The 15,178-nt window shown below is 29.0% G+C and overlaps 15 non-coding genes across 15 annotated transcripts; all 15 read right to left on the reverse strand.

Annotated features, from left to right (window-relative positions):
- Window positions 1–407: 407 nt before the first annotated feature.
- Window positions 408–548, reverse strand: LOC145761698 (U4 spliceosomal RNA). Its single transcript, XR_014287365.1, has one exon. It is a non-coding gene; the product is annotated as a U4 spliceosomal RNA (small nuclear RNA).
- An 864-nt stretch (window positions 549–1,412) lies between these two features.
- On the reverse strand, window positions 1,413–1,553 carry LOC145761776 (U4 spliceosomal RNA). The gene has a single exon (XR_014287439.1). It is a non-coding gene; the product is annotated as a U4 spliceosomal RNA (small nuclear RNA).
- Window positions 1,554–2,418: 865 nt separating this feature from the next.
- LOC145761639 (U4 spliceosomal RNA) lies at window positions 2,419–2,559 on the reverse strand. The gene has a single exon (XR_014287309.1). It is a non-coding gene; the product is annotated as a U4 spliceosomal RNA (small nuclear RNA).
- Window positions 2,560–3,424: 865 nt separating this feature from the next.
- On the reverse strand, window positions 3,425–3,565 carry LOC145761783 (U4 spliceosomal RNA). Its single transcript, XR_014287445.1, has one exon. It is a non-coding gene; the product is annotated as a U4 spliceosomal RNA (small nuclear RNA).
- An 865-nt stretch (window positions 3,566–4,430) lies between these two features.
- Window positions 4,431–4,571, reverse strand: LOC145761845 (U4 spliceosomal RNA). The gene has a single exon (XR_014287502.1). It is a non-coding gene; the product is annotated as a U4 spliceosomal RNA (small nuclear RNA).
- Window positions 4,572–5,436: 865 nt separating this feature from the next.
- On the reverse strand, window positions 5,437–5,577 carry LOC145761699 (U4 spliceosomal RNA). The gene has a single exon (XR_014287366.1). It is a non-coding gene; the product is annotated as a U4 spliceosomal RNA (small nuclear RNA).
- Window positions 5,578–6,440: 863 nt separating this feature from the next.
- On the reverse strand, window positions 6,441–6,581 carry LOC145761700 (U4 spliceosomal RNA). Its single transcript, XR_014287367.1, has one exon. It is a non-coding gene; the product is annotated as a U4 spliceosomal RNA (small nuclear RNA).
- An 865-nt stretch (window positions 6,582–7,446) lies between these two features.
- On the reverse strand, window positions 7,447–7,587 carry LOC145761735 (U4 spliceosomal RNA). Its single transcript, XR_014287400.1, has one exon. It is a non-coding gene; the product is annotated as a U4 spliceosomal RNA (small nuclear RNA).
- An 864-nt stretch (window positions 7,588–8,451) lies between these two features.
- LOC145761813 (U4 spliceosomal RNA) lies at window positions 8,452–8,592 on the reverse strand. The gene has a single exon (XR_014287473.1). It is a non-coding gene; the product is annotated as a U4 spliceosomal RNA (small nuclear RNA).
- An 865-nt stretch (window positions 8,593–9,457) lies between these two features.
- On the reverse strand, window positions 9,458–9,598 carry LOC145761701 (U4 spliceosomal RNA). The gene has a single exon (XR_014287368.1). It is a non-coding gene; the product is annotated as a U4 spliceosomal RNA (small nuclear RNA).
- Window positions 9,599–10,461: 863 nt separating this feature from the next.
- LOC145761702 (U4 spliceosomal RNA) lies at window positions 10,462–10,602 on the reverse strand. The gene has a single exon (XR_014287369.1). It is a non-coding gene; the product is annotated as a U4 spliceosomal RNA (small nuclear RNA).
- An 865-nt stretch (window positions 10,603–11,467) lies between these two features.
- Window positions 11,468–11,608, reverse strand: LOC145761736 (U4 spliceosomal RNA). Its single transcript, XR_014287401.1, has one exon. It is a non-coding gene; the product is annotated as a U4 spliceosomal RNA (small nuclear RNA).
- An 864-nt stretch (window positions 11,609–12,472) lies between these two features.
- On the reverse strand, window positions 12,473–12,613 carry LOC145761642 (U4 spliceosomal RNA). The gene has a single exon (XR_014287312.1). It is a non-coding gene; the product is annotated as a U4 spliceosomal RNA (small nuclear RNA).
- Window positions 12,614–13,477: 864 nt separating this feature from the next.
- Window positions 13,478–13,618, reverse strand: LOC145761890 (U4 spliceosomal RNA). The gene has a single exon (XR_014287545.1). It is a non-coding gene; the product is annotated as a U4 spliceosomal RNA (small nuclear RNA).
- An 864-nt stretch (window positions 13,619–14,482) lies between these two features.
- On the reverse strand, window positions 14,483–14,623 carry LOC145761891 (U4 spliceosomal RNA). Its single transcript, XR_014287546.1, has one exon. It is a non-coding gene; the product is annotated as a U4 spliceosomal RNA (small nuclear RNA).
- Between the last annotated feature and the right edge of the window lie 555 nt (window positions 14,624–15,178).

A 15,178-nucleotide genomic window follows, 5' to 3' on the forward strand; every position in this document is an offset into this window, starting at 1 on the left:
CAATAAAATTTTATCACATAAACTATGTAATTTTTAAAAATGGGAATAAATCAATTCAAAAATAACAAAGGTTTGTGTGGTAATCCAATCCGGAACCTTTCGTACCCGAGGTAAGTTTAATATACTTACCCTTATTATAGACCAACAAGTTTTTGTCGGTCGAGATTTTTTAAGTCCGTTGAATCGACACTTATAAATCTAAATCATAATAGCCTTGGTTTTTTCTATGATATTTTTTTATTTAATTTATTAAAAAATGGTTTTATTTAAACGTGTTAGAGCTCGCTGCGATTACTCGACAAAAAACCAAAGCATGTGGTATTGGTGCGCTTCGAAACTTAAATCTATCAGTCAAAACCTGTCACATAAACTTCCTACATAACAGCTTTTGATTTAGAATAAAAGTCTTCACTGGGAAATCTTCAGAAATTGCCTCGGCCAACGGTTTTTCACGTCGTCAGGGCGGGGTATTGGGAATAGTTTTCAACTAGCAATAATCGCACCTCGGATAAACCTCATCGGTTACGATATCGCCTCTGCGCAAAGCTATCAAAAAATGGCAAGATAACCTTTCCTATTCAAATAAAATGCTTCCATTTGTGGTGCGCAAAAATTTTTAATCAAGAAATACACATTAAAATTTTAATTAACAAATTTGTTTGACCATTAAACATAATTATTAAGCATAGAAAACTAATTTCATTTTTGTTTAATAAAAGCACCAAAATAATAAATTGTATAACAACTATTTATCCGATACCTAACGTCGTCAAGTACAATTTTATCTTGCTTTTTCTTATAAGTTTTTATCAAAATGCTGAAAATTTTTTTTTTAAATTTAACCACAACATAATCAAGATAAGCACAACTTTTTTGACATACATTTAAAAAAATTCACAGTTTTCCAGTATCAATAAATTTATTATTCAACTTGTTTTTACTTAATAATTTTGAAAGTTAATTTTCAGCGGTTTTGGTTATTTAAATAAAAAAAGATTATAAACCCAATAAAATTTTATCACATAAACTATGTAATTTTTAAAAATGGGAATAAATCAATTCAAAAATAACAAAGGTTTGTGTGGTAATCCAATCCGGAACCTTTCGTACCCGAGGTAAGTTTAATATACTTACCCTTATTATAGACCAACAAGTTTTTGTCGGTCGAGATATTTTAGGTCCGTTGAATCGACACTTATAAATCTAAATCATAAAAGCCTTGGTTTTTTCTATGATATTTTTTTATTTAATTTATTAAAAAATGGTTTTATTTAAACGTGTTAGAGCTCGCTGCGATTACTCGACGAAAAACCAAAGCATGTGGTATTGGTGCGCTTCGAAACTTAAATCTAACAGTCAAAACCTGTCACATAAACCTCCTACATAACAGCTTTTGATTTAGAATAAAAGACTTCACTGGGAAATCTTCAGAAATTGCCTCGGCCAACGGTTTTTCACGTCGTCAGGGCGGGGTATTGGGAATAGTTTTCAACTAGCAATAATCGCACCTCGGATAAACCTCATCAGTTACGATATCGCCTCTGCGCAAAGCTACCAAAAAAATGGCAAGATAACCTTTCCTATTCAAATAAAATGCTTCCATTTGTGGTGCGCAAAAATTTTTAATCAAGGAATACACATTAAAATTTTAATTAACAAAGTTGTTTGACCATTAAACATAATTATTAAGCATAGAAAACTAATTTCTTTTTTGTTTAATAAAAGCACCAAAATAATAAATTGTATAACAACTATTTATCCGATACCTAACGTCGTCAAGTAAAATTTTATCTTGCTTTTTCTTATAAGTTTTTATCAAAATGCTGAAAATTTTTTTTTTAAATTTAACCACAACATAATCAAGATAAGCACAACTTTTTTGACATACATTTAAAAAAATTCACAGTTTTCCAGTATCAATAAATTTATTATTCAATTTGTTTTTACTTAATAATTTTGAAAGTTAATTTTCAGCGGTTTTGGTTATTTAAATAAAAAAAGATTATAAACCCAATAAAATTTTATCACATAAACTATGTAATTTTTAAAAATGGGAATAAATCAATTCAAAAATAACAAAGGTTTGTGTGGTAATCCAATCCGGAACCTTTCGTACCCGAGGTAAGTTTAATATACTTACCCTTATTATAGACCAACAAGTTTTTGTCGGTCGAGATTTTTTAGGTCCGTTGAATCGACACTTATAAATCTAAATCATAAAAGCCTTGGTTTTTTCTATGATATTTTTTTATTTAATTTATTAAAAAATGGTTTTATTTAAACGTGTTAGAGCTCGCTGCGATTACTCGACGAAAAACCAAAGCATGTGGTATTGGTGCGCTTCGAAACTTAAATCTAACAGTCAAAACCTGTCACATAAACCTCCTACATAACAGCTTTTGATTTAGAATAAAAGACTTCACTGGGAAATTTTCAGAAATTGCCTCGGCCAACGGTTTTTCACGTCGTCAGGGCGGGGTATTGGGAATAGTTTTCAACTAGCAATAATCGCACCTCGGATAAACCTCATCGGTTACGATATCGCCTCTGCGCAAAGCTACCAAAAAAATGGCAAGATAACCTTTCCTATTCAAATAAAATGCTTCCATTTGTGGTGCGCAAAAATTTTTAATCAAGGAATACACATTAAAATTTTAATTAACAAAGTTGTTTGACCATTAAACATAATTATTAAGCATAGAAAACTAATTTCATTTTTGTTTAATAAAAGCACCAAAATAATAAATTGTATAACAACTATTTATCCGATACCTAACGTCGTCAAGTAAAATTTTATCTTGCTTTTTCTTATAAGTTTTTATCAAAATGCTGAAAATTTTTTTTTTAAATTTAACCACAACATAATCAAGATAAGCACAACTTTTTTGACATACATTTAAAAAAATTCACAGTTTTCCAGTATCAATAAATTTATTATTCAACTTGTTTTTACTTAATAATTTTGAAAGTTAATTTTCAGCGGTTTTGGTTATTTAAATAAAAAAAGATTATAAACCCAATAAAATTTTATCACATAAACTATGTAATTTTTAAAAATGGGAATAAATCAATTCAAAAATAACAAAGGTTTGTGTGGTAATCCAATCCGGAACCTTTCGTACCCGAGGTAAGTTTAATATACTTACCCTTATTATAGACCAACAAGTTTTTGTCGGTCGAGATTTTTTAGGTCCGTTGAATCGACACTTATAAATCTAAATCATAAAAGCCTTGGTTTTTTCTATGATATTTTTTTATTTAATTTATTAAAAAATGGTTTTATTTAAACGTGTTAGAGCTCGCTGCGATTACTCGACGAAAAACCAAAGCAGGTGGTATTGGTGCGCTTCGAAACTTAAATCTAACAGTCAAAACCTGTCACATAAACCTCCTACATAACAGCTTTTGATTTAGAATAAAAGACTTCACTGGGAAATCTTCAGAAATTGCCTCGGCCAACGGTTTTTCACGTCGTTAGGGCGGGGTATTGGGAATAGTTTTCAACTAGCAATAATCGCACCTCGGATAAACCTCATCGGTTACGATATCGCCTCTGCGCAAAGCTTTCAAAAAAATGGCAAGATAACCTTTCCTATTCAAATAAAATGCTTCCATTTGTGGTGCGCAAAAATTTTTAATCAAGGAATACACATTAAAATTTTAATTAACAAAGTTGTTTGACCATTAAACATAATTATTAAGCATAGAAAACTAATTTCATTTTTGTTTAATAAAAGCACCAAAATAATAAATTGTATAACAACTATTTATCCGATACCTAACGTCGTCAAGTAAAATTTTATCTTGCTTTTTCTTATAAGTTTTTATCAAAATGCTGAAAATTTTTTTTTTAAATTTAACCACAACATAATCAAGATAAGCACAACTTTTTTGACATACATTTAAAAAAATTCACAGTTTTCCAGTATCAATAAATTTATTATTCAACTTGTTTTTACTTAATAATTTTGAAAGTTAATTTTCAGCGGTTTTGGTTATTTAAATAAAAAAAGATTATAAACCCAATAAAATTTTATCACATAAACTATGTAATTTTTAAAAATGGGAATAAATCAATTCAAAAATAACAAAGGTTTGTGTGGTAATCCAATCCGGAACCTTTCGTACCCGAGGTAAGTTTAATATACTTACCCTTATTATAGACCAACAAGTTTTTGTCGGTCGAGATTTTTTAGGTCCGTTGAATCGACACTTATAAATCTAAATCATAAAAGCCTTGGTTTTTTCTATGATATTTTTTTATTTAATTTATTAAAAAATGGTTTTATTTAAACGTGTTAGAGCTCGCTGCGATTACTCGACGAAAAACCAAAGCATGTGGTATTGGTGCGCTTCGAAACTTAAATCTAACAGTCAAAACCTGTCACATAAACCTCCTACATAACAGCTTTTGATTTAGAATAAAAGCCTTCACTGGGAAATCTTCAGAAATTGCCTCGGCCAACGGTTTTTCACGTCGTCAGGGCGGGGTATCTGGAATAAATTTCAACTAGCAATAATCGCACCTCGGATAAACCTCATCGGTTACGATATCGCCTCTGCGCAAAGCTATCAAAAAAATGGCAAGATAACCTTTCCTATTCAAATAAAATGCTTCCATTTGTGGTGCGCAAAAATTTTTAATCAAGGAATACACATTAAAATTTTAATTAACAAAGTTGTTTGACCATTAAACATAATTATTAAGCATAGAAAACTAATTTCATTTTTGTTTAATAAAAGCACCAAAATAATAAATTGTATAACAACTATTTATCCGATACCTAACGTCGTCAAGTAAAATTTTATCTTGCTTTTTCTTATAAGTTTTTATCAAAATGCTGAAAATTTTTTTTTTAAATTTAACCACAACATAATCAAGATAAGCACAACTTTTTTGACATACATTTAAAAAAATTCACAGTTTTCCAGTATCAATAAATTTATTATTTAATTTGTTTTTACTTAATAATTTTGAAAGTTAATTTTCAGCGGTTTTGGTTATTTAAATAAAAAAAGATTATAAACCCAATAAAATTTTATCACATAAACTATGTAATTTTTAAAAATGGAAATAAATCAATTCAAAAATAACAAAGGTTTGTGTGGTAATCCAATCCGGAACCTTTCGTACCCGAGGTAAGTTTAATATACTTACCCTTATTATAGACCAACAAGTTTTTGTCGGTCGAGATTTTTTAAGTCCGTTGAATTGACACTTATAAATCTAAATCATAATAGCCTTGGTTTTTTCTATGATATTTTTTTATTTAATTTATTAAAAAATGGTTTTATTTAAACGTGTTAGAGCTCGCTGCGATTACTCGACGAAAAACCAAAGCATGTGGTATTGGTGCGTTTCGAAACTTAAATCTATCAGTCAAAACCTGTCACATAAACTTCCTACATAACAGCTTTTGATTTAGAATAAAAGACTTCACTGGGAAATCTTCAGAAATTGCCTCGGCCAACGGTTTTTCACGTCGTCAGGGCGGGGTATTGGGAATAGTTTTCAACTAGCAATAATCGCACCTCGGATAAACCTCATCGGTTACGATATCGCCTCTGCGCAAAGCTATCAAAAAATGGCAAGATAACCTTTCCTATTCAAATAAAATGCTTCCATTTGTGGTGCGCAAAAATTTTTAATCAAGAAATACACATTAAAATTTTAATTAACAAATTTGTTTGACCATTAAACATAATTATTAAGCATAGAAAACTAATTTCATTTTTGTTTAATAAAAGCACCAAAATAATAAATTGTATAACAACTATTTATCCGATACCTAACGTCGTCAAGTAAAATTTTATCTTGCTTTTTCTTATAAGTTTTTATCAAAATGCTGAAAATTTTATTTTAAATTTAACCACAACATAATCAAGATAAGCACAACTTTTTTGACATACATTTAAAAAAATTCACAGTTTTCCAGTATCAATAAATTTATTATTCAATTTGTTTTTACTTAATAATTTTGAAAGTTAATTTTCAGCGGTTTTGGTTATTTAAATAAAAAAAGATTATAAACCCAATAAAATTTTATCACATAAACTATGTAATTTTTAAAAATGGGGATAAATCAATTCAAAAATAACAAAGGTTTGTGTGGTAATCCAATCCGGAACCTTTCGTACCCGAGGTAAGTTTAATATACTTACCCTTATTATAGACCAACAAGTTTTTGTTGGTCGAGATTTTTTAGGTCCGTTGAATCGACACTTATAAATCTAAATCATAAAAGCCTTGGTTTTTTCTATGATATTTTTTTATTTAATTTATTAAAAAATGGTTTTATTTAAACGTGTTAGAGCTCGCTGCGATTACTCGACGAAAAACCAAAGCATGTGGTATTGGTGCGCTTCGAAACTTAAATCTATCAGTCAAAACCTGTCACATAAACCTCCTACATAACAGCTTTTGATTTAGAATAAAAGACTTCACTGGGAAATCTTCAGAAATTGCCTCGGCCAACGGTTTTTCACGTCGTCAGGGCGGGGTATTGGGAATAGTTTTCAACTAGCAATAATCGCACCTCGGATAAACCTCATCGGTTACGATATCGCCTCTGCGCAAAGCTATCAAAAAAATGGCAAGATAACCTTTCCTATTCAAATAAAATGCTTCCATTTGTGGTGCGCAAAAATTTTTAATCAAGGAATACACATTAAAATTTTAATTAACAAATTTGTTTGACCATTAAACATAATTATTAAGCATAGAAAACTAATTTCATTTTTGTTTAATAAAAACACCAAAATAATAAATTGTATAACAACTATTTATCCGATACCTAACGTCGTCAAGTAAAATTTTATCTTGCTTTTTCTTATAAGTTTTTATCAAAATGCTGAAAATTTTTTTTTTAAATTTAACCACAACATAATCAAGATAAGCACAACTTTTTTGACATACATTTAAAAAAATTCACAGTTTTCCAGTATCAATAAATTTATTATTCAATTTGTTTTTACTTAATAATTTTGAAAGTTAATTTTCAGCGGTTTTGGTTATTTAAATAAAAAAAGATTATAAACCCAATAAAATTTTATCACATAAACTATGTAATTTTTAAAAATGGGAATAAATCAATTTAAAAATAACAAAGGTTTGTGTGGTAATCCAATCCGGAACCTTTCGTACCCGAGGTAAGTTTAATATACTTACCCTTATTATAGACCAACAAGTTTTTGTCGGTCGAGATTTTTTAGGTCCGTTGAATCGACACTTATAAATCTAAATCATAAAAGCCTTGGTTTTTTCTATGATATTTTTTTATTTAATTTATTAAAAAATGGTTTTATTTAAACGTGTTAGAGCTCGCTGCGATTACTCGACGAAAAACCAAAGCATGTGGTATTGGTGCGATTCGAAACTTAAATCTATCAGTCAAAACCTGTCACATAAACCTCCTACATAACAGCTTTTGATTTAGAATAAAAGACTTCACTGGGAAATCTTCAGAAATTGCCTCGGCCAACGGTTTTTCACGTCGTCAGGGCGGGGTATTGGGAATAGTTTTCAACTAGCAATAATCGCACCTCGGATAAACCTCATCGGTTACGATATCGCCTGTGCGCAAAGCTATCAAAAAATGGCAAGATAACCTTTTCTATTCAAATAAAATGCTTCCATTTGTGGTGCGCAAAAATTTTTAATCAAGGAATACACATTAAAATTTTAATTAACAAATTTGTTTGACCATTAAACATAATTATTAAGCATAGAAAACTAATTTCATTTTTGTTTAATAAAAGCACCAAAATAATAAATTGTATAACAACTATTTATCCGATACCTAACGTCGTCAAGTAAAATTTTATCTTGCTTTTTCTTATAAGTTTTTATCAAAATGCTGAAAATTTTTTTTTTAAATTTAACCACAACATAATCAAGATAAGCACAACTTTTTTGACATACATTTAAAAAAATTCACAGTTTTCCAGTATCAATAAATTTATTATTCAATTTGTTTTTACTTAATAATTTTGAAAGTTAATTTTCAGCGGTTTTGGTTATTTAAATAAAAAAAGATTATAAACCCAATAAAATTTTATCACATAAACTATGTAATTTTTAAAAATGGGGATAAATCAATTCAAAAATAACAAAGGTTTGTGTGGTAATCCAATCCGGAACCTTTCGTACCCGAGGTAAGTTTAATATACTTACCCTTATTATAGACCAACAAGTTTTTGTCGGTCGAGATTTTTTAGGTCCGTTGAATCGACACTTATAAATCTAAATCATAAAAGCCTTGGTTTTTTCTATGATATTTTTTTATTTAATTTGTTAAAAAATGGTTTTATTTAAACGTGTTAGAGCTCGCTGCGATTACTCGACGAAAAACCAAAGCATGTGGTATTGGTGCGATTCGAAACTTAAATCTATCAGTCAAAACCTGTCACATAAACCTCCTACATAATGGCTTTTGATTTAGAATAAAAGCCTTCACTGGGAAATCTTCAGAAATTGCCTCGGCCAACGGTTTTTCACGTCGTCAGGGCGGGGTATCGGGAATAAATTTCAACTAGCAATAATCGCACCTCGGATAAACCTCATCGGTTACGATATCGCCTCTGCGCAAAGCTATCAAAAAAATGGCAAGATAACCTTTCCTATTCAAATAAAATGCTTCCATTTGTGGTGCGCAAAAATTTTTAATCAAGGAATACACATTAAAATTTTAATTAACAAAGTTGTTTGACCATTAAACATAATTATTAAGCATAGAAAACTAATTTCATTTTTGTTTAATAAAAGCACCAAAATAATAAATTGTATAACAACTATTTATCCGATACCTAACGTCGTCAAGTAAAATTTTATCTTGCTTTTTCTTATAAGTTTTTATCAAAATGCTGAAAATTTTTTTTTTAAATTTAACCACAACATAATCAAGATAAGCACAACTTTTTTGACATACATTTAAAAAAATTCACAGTTTTCCAGTATCAATAAATTTATTATTTAATTTGTTTTTACTTAATAATTTTGAAAGTTAATTTTCAGCGGTTTTGGTTATTTAAATAAAAAAAGATTATAAACCCAATAAAATTTTATCACATAAACTATGTAATTTTTAAAAATGGAAATAAATCAATTCAAAAATAACAAAGGTTTGTGTGGTAATCCAATCCGGAACCTTTCGTACCCGAGGTAAGTTTAATATACTTACCCTTATTATAGACCAACAAGTTTTTGTCGGTCGAGATTTTTTAAGTCCGTTGAATTGACACTTATAAATCTAAATCATAATAGCCTTGGTTTTTTCTATGATATTTTTTTATTTAATTTATTAAAAAATGGTTTTATTTAAACGTGTTAGAGCTCGCTGCGATTACTCGACGAAAAACCAAAGCATGTGGTATTGGTGCGTTTCGAAACTTAAATCTATCAGTCAAAACCTGTCACATAAACTTCCTACATAACAGCTTTTGATTTAGAATAAAAGACTTCACTGGGAAATCTTCAGAAATTGCCTCGGCCAACGGTTTTTCACGTCGTCAGGGCGGGGTATTGGGAATAGTTTTCAACTAGCAATAATCGCACCTCGGATAAACCTCATCGGTTACGATATCGCCTCTGCGCAAAGCTATCAAAAAATGGCAAGATAACCTTTCCTATTCAAATAAAATGCTTCCATTTGTGGTGCGCAAAAATTTTTAATCAAGAAATACACATTAAAATTTTAATTAACAAATTTGTTTGACCATTAAACAGAATTATTAAGCATAGAAAACTAATTTCATTTTTGTTTAATAAAAGCACCAAAATAATAAATTGTATAACAACTATTTATCCGATACCTAACGTCGTCAAGTAAAATTTTATCTTGCTTTTTCTTATAAGTTTTTATCAAAATGCTGAAAATTTTATTTTAAATTTAACCACAACATAATCAAGATAAGCACAACTTTTTTGACATACATTTAAAAAAATTCACAGTTTTCCAGTATCAATAAATTTATTATTCAATTTGTTTTTACTTAATAATTTTGAAAGTTAATTTTCAGCGGTTTTGGTTATTTAAATAAAAAAAGATTATAAACCCAATAAAATTTTATCACATAAACTATGTAATTTTTAAAAATGGGGATAAATCAATTCAAAAATAACAAAGGTTTGTGTGGTAATCCAATCCGGAACCTTTCGTACCCGAGGTAAGTTTAATATACTTACCCTTATTATAGACCAACAAGTTTTTGTTGGTCGAGATTTTTTAGGTCCGTTGAATCGACACTTATAAATCTAAATCATAAAAGCCTTGGTTTTTTCTATGATATTTTTTTATTTAATTTATTAAAAAATGGTTTTATTTAAACGTGTTAGAGCTCGCTGCGATTACTCGACGAAAAACCAAAGCATGTGGTATTGGTGCGCTTCGAAACTTAAATCTATCAGTCAAAACCTGTCACATAAACCTCCTACATAACAGCTTTTGATTTAGAATAAAAGACTTCACTGGGAAATCTTCAGAAATTGCCTCGGCCAACGGTTTTTCACGTCGTCAGGGCGGGGTATTGGGAATAGTTTTCAACTAGCAATAATCGCACCTCGGATAAACCTCATCGGTTACGATATCGCCTCTGCGCAAAGCTATCAAAAAAATGGCAAGATAACCTTTCCTATTCAAATAAAATGCTTCCATTTGTGGTGCGCAAAAATTTTTAATCAAGGAATACACATTAAAATTTTAATTAACAAATTTGTTTGACCATTAAACATAATTATTAAGCATAGAAAACTAATTTCATTTTTGTTTAATAAAAACACCAAAATAATAAATTGTATAACAACTATTTATCCGATACCTAACGTCGTCAAGTAAAATTTTATCTTGCTTTTTCTTATAAGTTTTTATCAAAATGCTGAAAATTTTTTTTTTAAATTTAACCACAACATAATCAAGATAAGCACAACTTTTTTGACATACATTTAAAAAAATTCACAGTTTTCCAGTATCAATAAATTTATTATTCAATTTGTTTTTACTTAATAATTTTGAAAGTTAATTTTCAGCGGTTTTGGTTATTTAAATAAAAAAAGATTATAAACCCAATAAAATTTTATCACATAAACTATGTAATTTTTAAAAATGGGAATAAATCAATTTAAAAATAACAAAGGTTTGTGTGGTAATCCAATCCGGAACCTTTCGTACCCGAGGTAAGTTTAATATACTTACCCTTATTATAGACCAACAAGTTTTTGTCGGTCGAGATTTTTTAGGTCCGTTGAATCGACACTTATAAATCTAAATCATAAAAGCCTTGGTTTTTTCTATGATATTTTTTTATTTAATTTATTAAAAAATGGTTTTATTTAAACGTGTTAGAGCTCGCTGCGATTACTCGACGAAAAACCAAAGCATGTGGTATTGGTGCGATTCGAAACTTAAATCTATCAGTCAAAACCTGTCACATAAACCTCCTACATAACAGCTTTTGATTTAGAATAAAAGACTTCACTGGGAAATCTTCAGAAATTGCCTCGGCCAACGGTTTTTCACGTCGTCAGGGCGGGGTATTGGGAATAGTTTTCAACTAGCAATAATCGCACCTCGGATAAACCTCATCGGTTACGATATCGCCTGTGCGCAAAGCTATCAAAAAATGGCAAGATAACCTTTTCTATTCAAATAAAATGCTTCCATTTGTGGTGCGCAAAAATTTTTAATCAAGGAATACACATTAAAATTTTAATTAACAAATTTGTTTGACCATTAAACATAATTATTAAGCATAGAAAACTAATTTCATTTTTGTTTAATAAAAGCACCAAAATAATAAATTGTATAACAACTATTTATCCGATACCTAACGTCGTCAAGTAAAATTTTATCTTGCTTTTTCTTATAAGTTTTTATCAAAATGCTGAAAATTTTTTTTTTAAATTTAACCACAACATAATCAAGATAAGCACAACTTTTTTGACATACATTTAAAAAAATTCACAGTTTTCCAGTATCAATAAATTTATTATTCAATTTGTTTTTACTTAATAATTTTGAAAGTTAATTTTCAGCGGTTTTGGTTATTTAAATAAAAAAAGATTATAAACCCAATAAAATTTTATCACATAAACTATGTAATTTTTAAAAATGGGGATAAATCAATTCAAAAATAACAAAGGTTTGTGTGGTAATCCAATCCGGAACCTTTCGTACCCGAGGTAAGTTTAATATACTTACCCTTATTATAGACCAACAAGTTTTTGTCGGTCGAGATTTTTTAGGTCCGTTGAATCGACACTTATAAATCTAAATCATAAAAGCCTTGGTTTTTTCTATGATATTTTTTTATTTAATTTGTTAAAAAATGGTTTTATTTAAACGTGTTAGAGCTCGCTGCGATTACTCGACGAAAAACCAAAGCATGTGGTATTGGTGCGATTCGAAACTTAAATCTATCAGTCAAAACCTGTCACATAAACCTCCTACATAATGGCTTTTGATTTAGAATAAAAGACTTCACTGGGAAATCTTCAGAAATTGCCTCGGCCAACGGTTTTTCACGTCGTCAGGGCGGGGTATTGGGAATAGTTTTCAACTAGCAATAATCGCACCTCGGATAAACCTCATAGGTTACGATATCGCCTCTGCGCAAAGCTATCAAAAAATGGCAAGATAACCTTTCCTATTCAAATAAAATGCTTCCTTTTGTGGTGCGCAAAAATTTTTAATCAAGGAATACACATTAAAATTTTAATTAACAAATTTGTTTGACCATTAAACATAATTATTAAGCATAGAAAACTAATTTCATTTTTGTTTAATAAAAGCACCAAAATAATAAATTGTATAACAACTATTTATCCGATACCTAACGTCGTCAAGTAAAATTTTATCTTGCTTTTTTTTATAAGTTTTTATCAAAATGCTGAAAATTTTTTTTTTAAATTTAACCACAACATAATCAAGATAAGCACAACTTTTTTGACATACATGTAAAAAAATTCACAGTTTTCCAGTATCAATAAATTTATTATTCAATTTGTTTTTACTTAATAATTTTGAAAGTTAATTTTCAGCGGTTTTGGTTATTTAAATAAAAAAAGATTATAAACCCAATAAAATTTTATCACATAAACTATGTAATTTTTAAAAATGGGAATAAATCAATTCAAAAATAACAAAGGTTTGTGTGGTAATCCAATCCGGAACCTTTCGTACCCGAGGTAAGTTTAATATACTTACCCTTATTATAGACCAACAAGTTTTTGTCGGTCGAGATTTTTTAGGTCCGTTGAATCGACACTTATAAATCTAAATCATAAAAGCCTTGGTTTTTTCTATGATATTTTTTTATTTAATTTATTAAAAAATGGTTTTATTTAAACGTGTTAGAGCTCGCTGCGATTACTCGACGATAAACCAAAGCATGTGGTATTGGTGCGCTTCGAAACTTAAATCTAACAGTCAAAACCTGTCACATAAACCTCCTACATAACAGCTTTTGATTTAGAATAAAAGACTTCACTGGGAAATCTTCACAAATTGGCTCGGCCAACGGTTTTTCACGTCGTCAGGGCGGGGTATTGGGAATAGTTTTCAACTAGCAATAATCGCACCTCGGATAAACCTCATCGGTTACGATATCGTCTCTGCGCAAAGCTATCAAAAAAATGGCAAGATAACCTTTCCTATTCAAATAAAATGCTTCCATTTGTGGTGCGCAAAAATTTTTAATCAAGGAATACACATTAAAATTTTAATTAACAAAGTTGTTTGACCATTAAACATAATTATTAAGCATAGAAAACTAATTTCATTTTTGTTTAATAAAAGCACCAAAATAATAAATTGTATAACAACTATTTATCCGATACCTAACGTCGTCAAGTAAAATTTATCTTGCTTTTTCTTATAAGTTTTTATCAAAATGCTGAAAATTTTTTTTTTAAATTTAACCACAACATAATCAAGATAAGCACAACTTTTTTGACATACATTTAAAAAAATTCACAGTTTTCCAGTATCAATAAATTTATTATTCAATTTGTTTCTACTTAATAATTTTGAAAGTTAATTTTCAGCGGTTTTGGTTATTTAAATAAAAAAAGATTATAAACCCAATAAAATTTTATCACATAAACTATGTAATTTTTAAAAATGGGAATAAATCAATTCAAAAATAACAAAGGTTTGTGTGGTAATCCAATCCGGAACCTTTCGTACCCGAGGTAAGTTTAATATACTTACCCTTATTATAGACCAACAAGTTTTTGTCGGTCGAGATTTTTTAGGTCCGTTGAATCGACACTTATAAATCTAAATCATAAAAGCCTTGGTTTTTTCTATGATATTTTTTTATTTAATTTATTAAAAAATGGTTTTATTTAAACGTGTTAGAGCTCGCTGCGATTACTCGACGAAAAACCAAAGCATGTGGTATTGGTGCGCTGCGAAACTTAAATCTAACAGTCAAAACCTGTCACATAAACCTCCTACATAACAGCTTTTGATTTAGAATAAAAGACTTCACTGGGAAATCTTCACAAATTGGCTCGGCCAACGGTTTTTCACGTCGTCAGGGCGGGGTATTGGGAATAGTTTTCAACTAGCAATAATCGCACCTCGGATAAACCTCATCGGTTACGATATCGTCTCTGCGCAAAGCTATCAAAAAAATGGCAAGATAACCTTTCCTATTCAAATAAAATGCTTCCATTTGTGGTGCGCAAAAATTTTTAATCAAGGAATACACATTAAAATTTTAATTAACAAAGTTGTTTGACCATTAAACATAATTATTAAGCATAGAAAACTAATTTCATTTTTGTTTAATAAAAGCACCAAAATAATAAATTGTATAACAACTATTTATCCGATACCTAACGTCGTCAAGTAAAATTTTATCTTGCTTTTTCTTATAAGTTTTTATCAAAATGCTGAAAATTTTTTTTTTAAATTTAACCACAACATAATCAAGATAAGCACAACTTTTTTGACATACATTTAAAAAAATTCACAGTTTTCCAGTATCAATAAATTTATTATTCAATTTGTTTCTACTTAATAATTTTGAAAGTTAATTTTCAGCGGTTTTGGTTATTTAAATAAAAAAAGATTATAAACCCAATAAAATTTTATCACATAAACTATGTAATTTTTAAAAATGGGAATAAATCAATTCAAAAATAACAAAGGTTTGTGTGGTAATCCAATCCGGAACC

Source organism: Corella eumyota, chromosome 7 (genome assembly GCF_963082875.1).
Source record: "Corella eumyota chromosome 7, kaCorEumy4.1, whole genome shotgun sequence".
NCBI lineage: Eukaryota > Metazoa > Chordata > Ascidiacea > Phlebobranchia > Corellidae > Corella > Corella eumyota.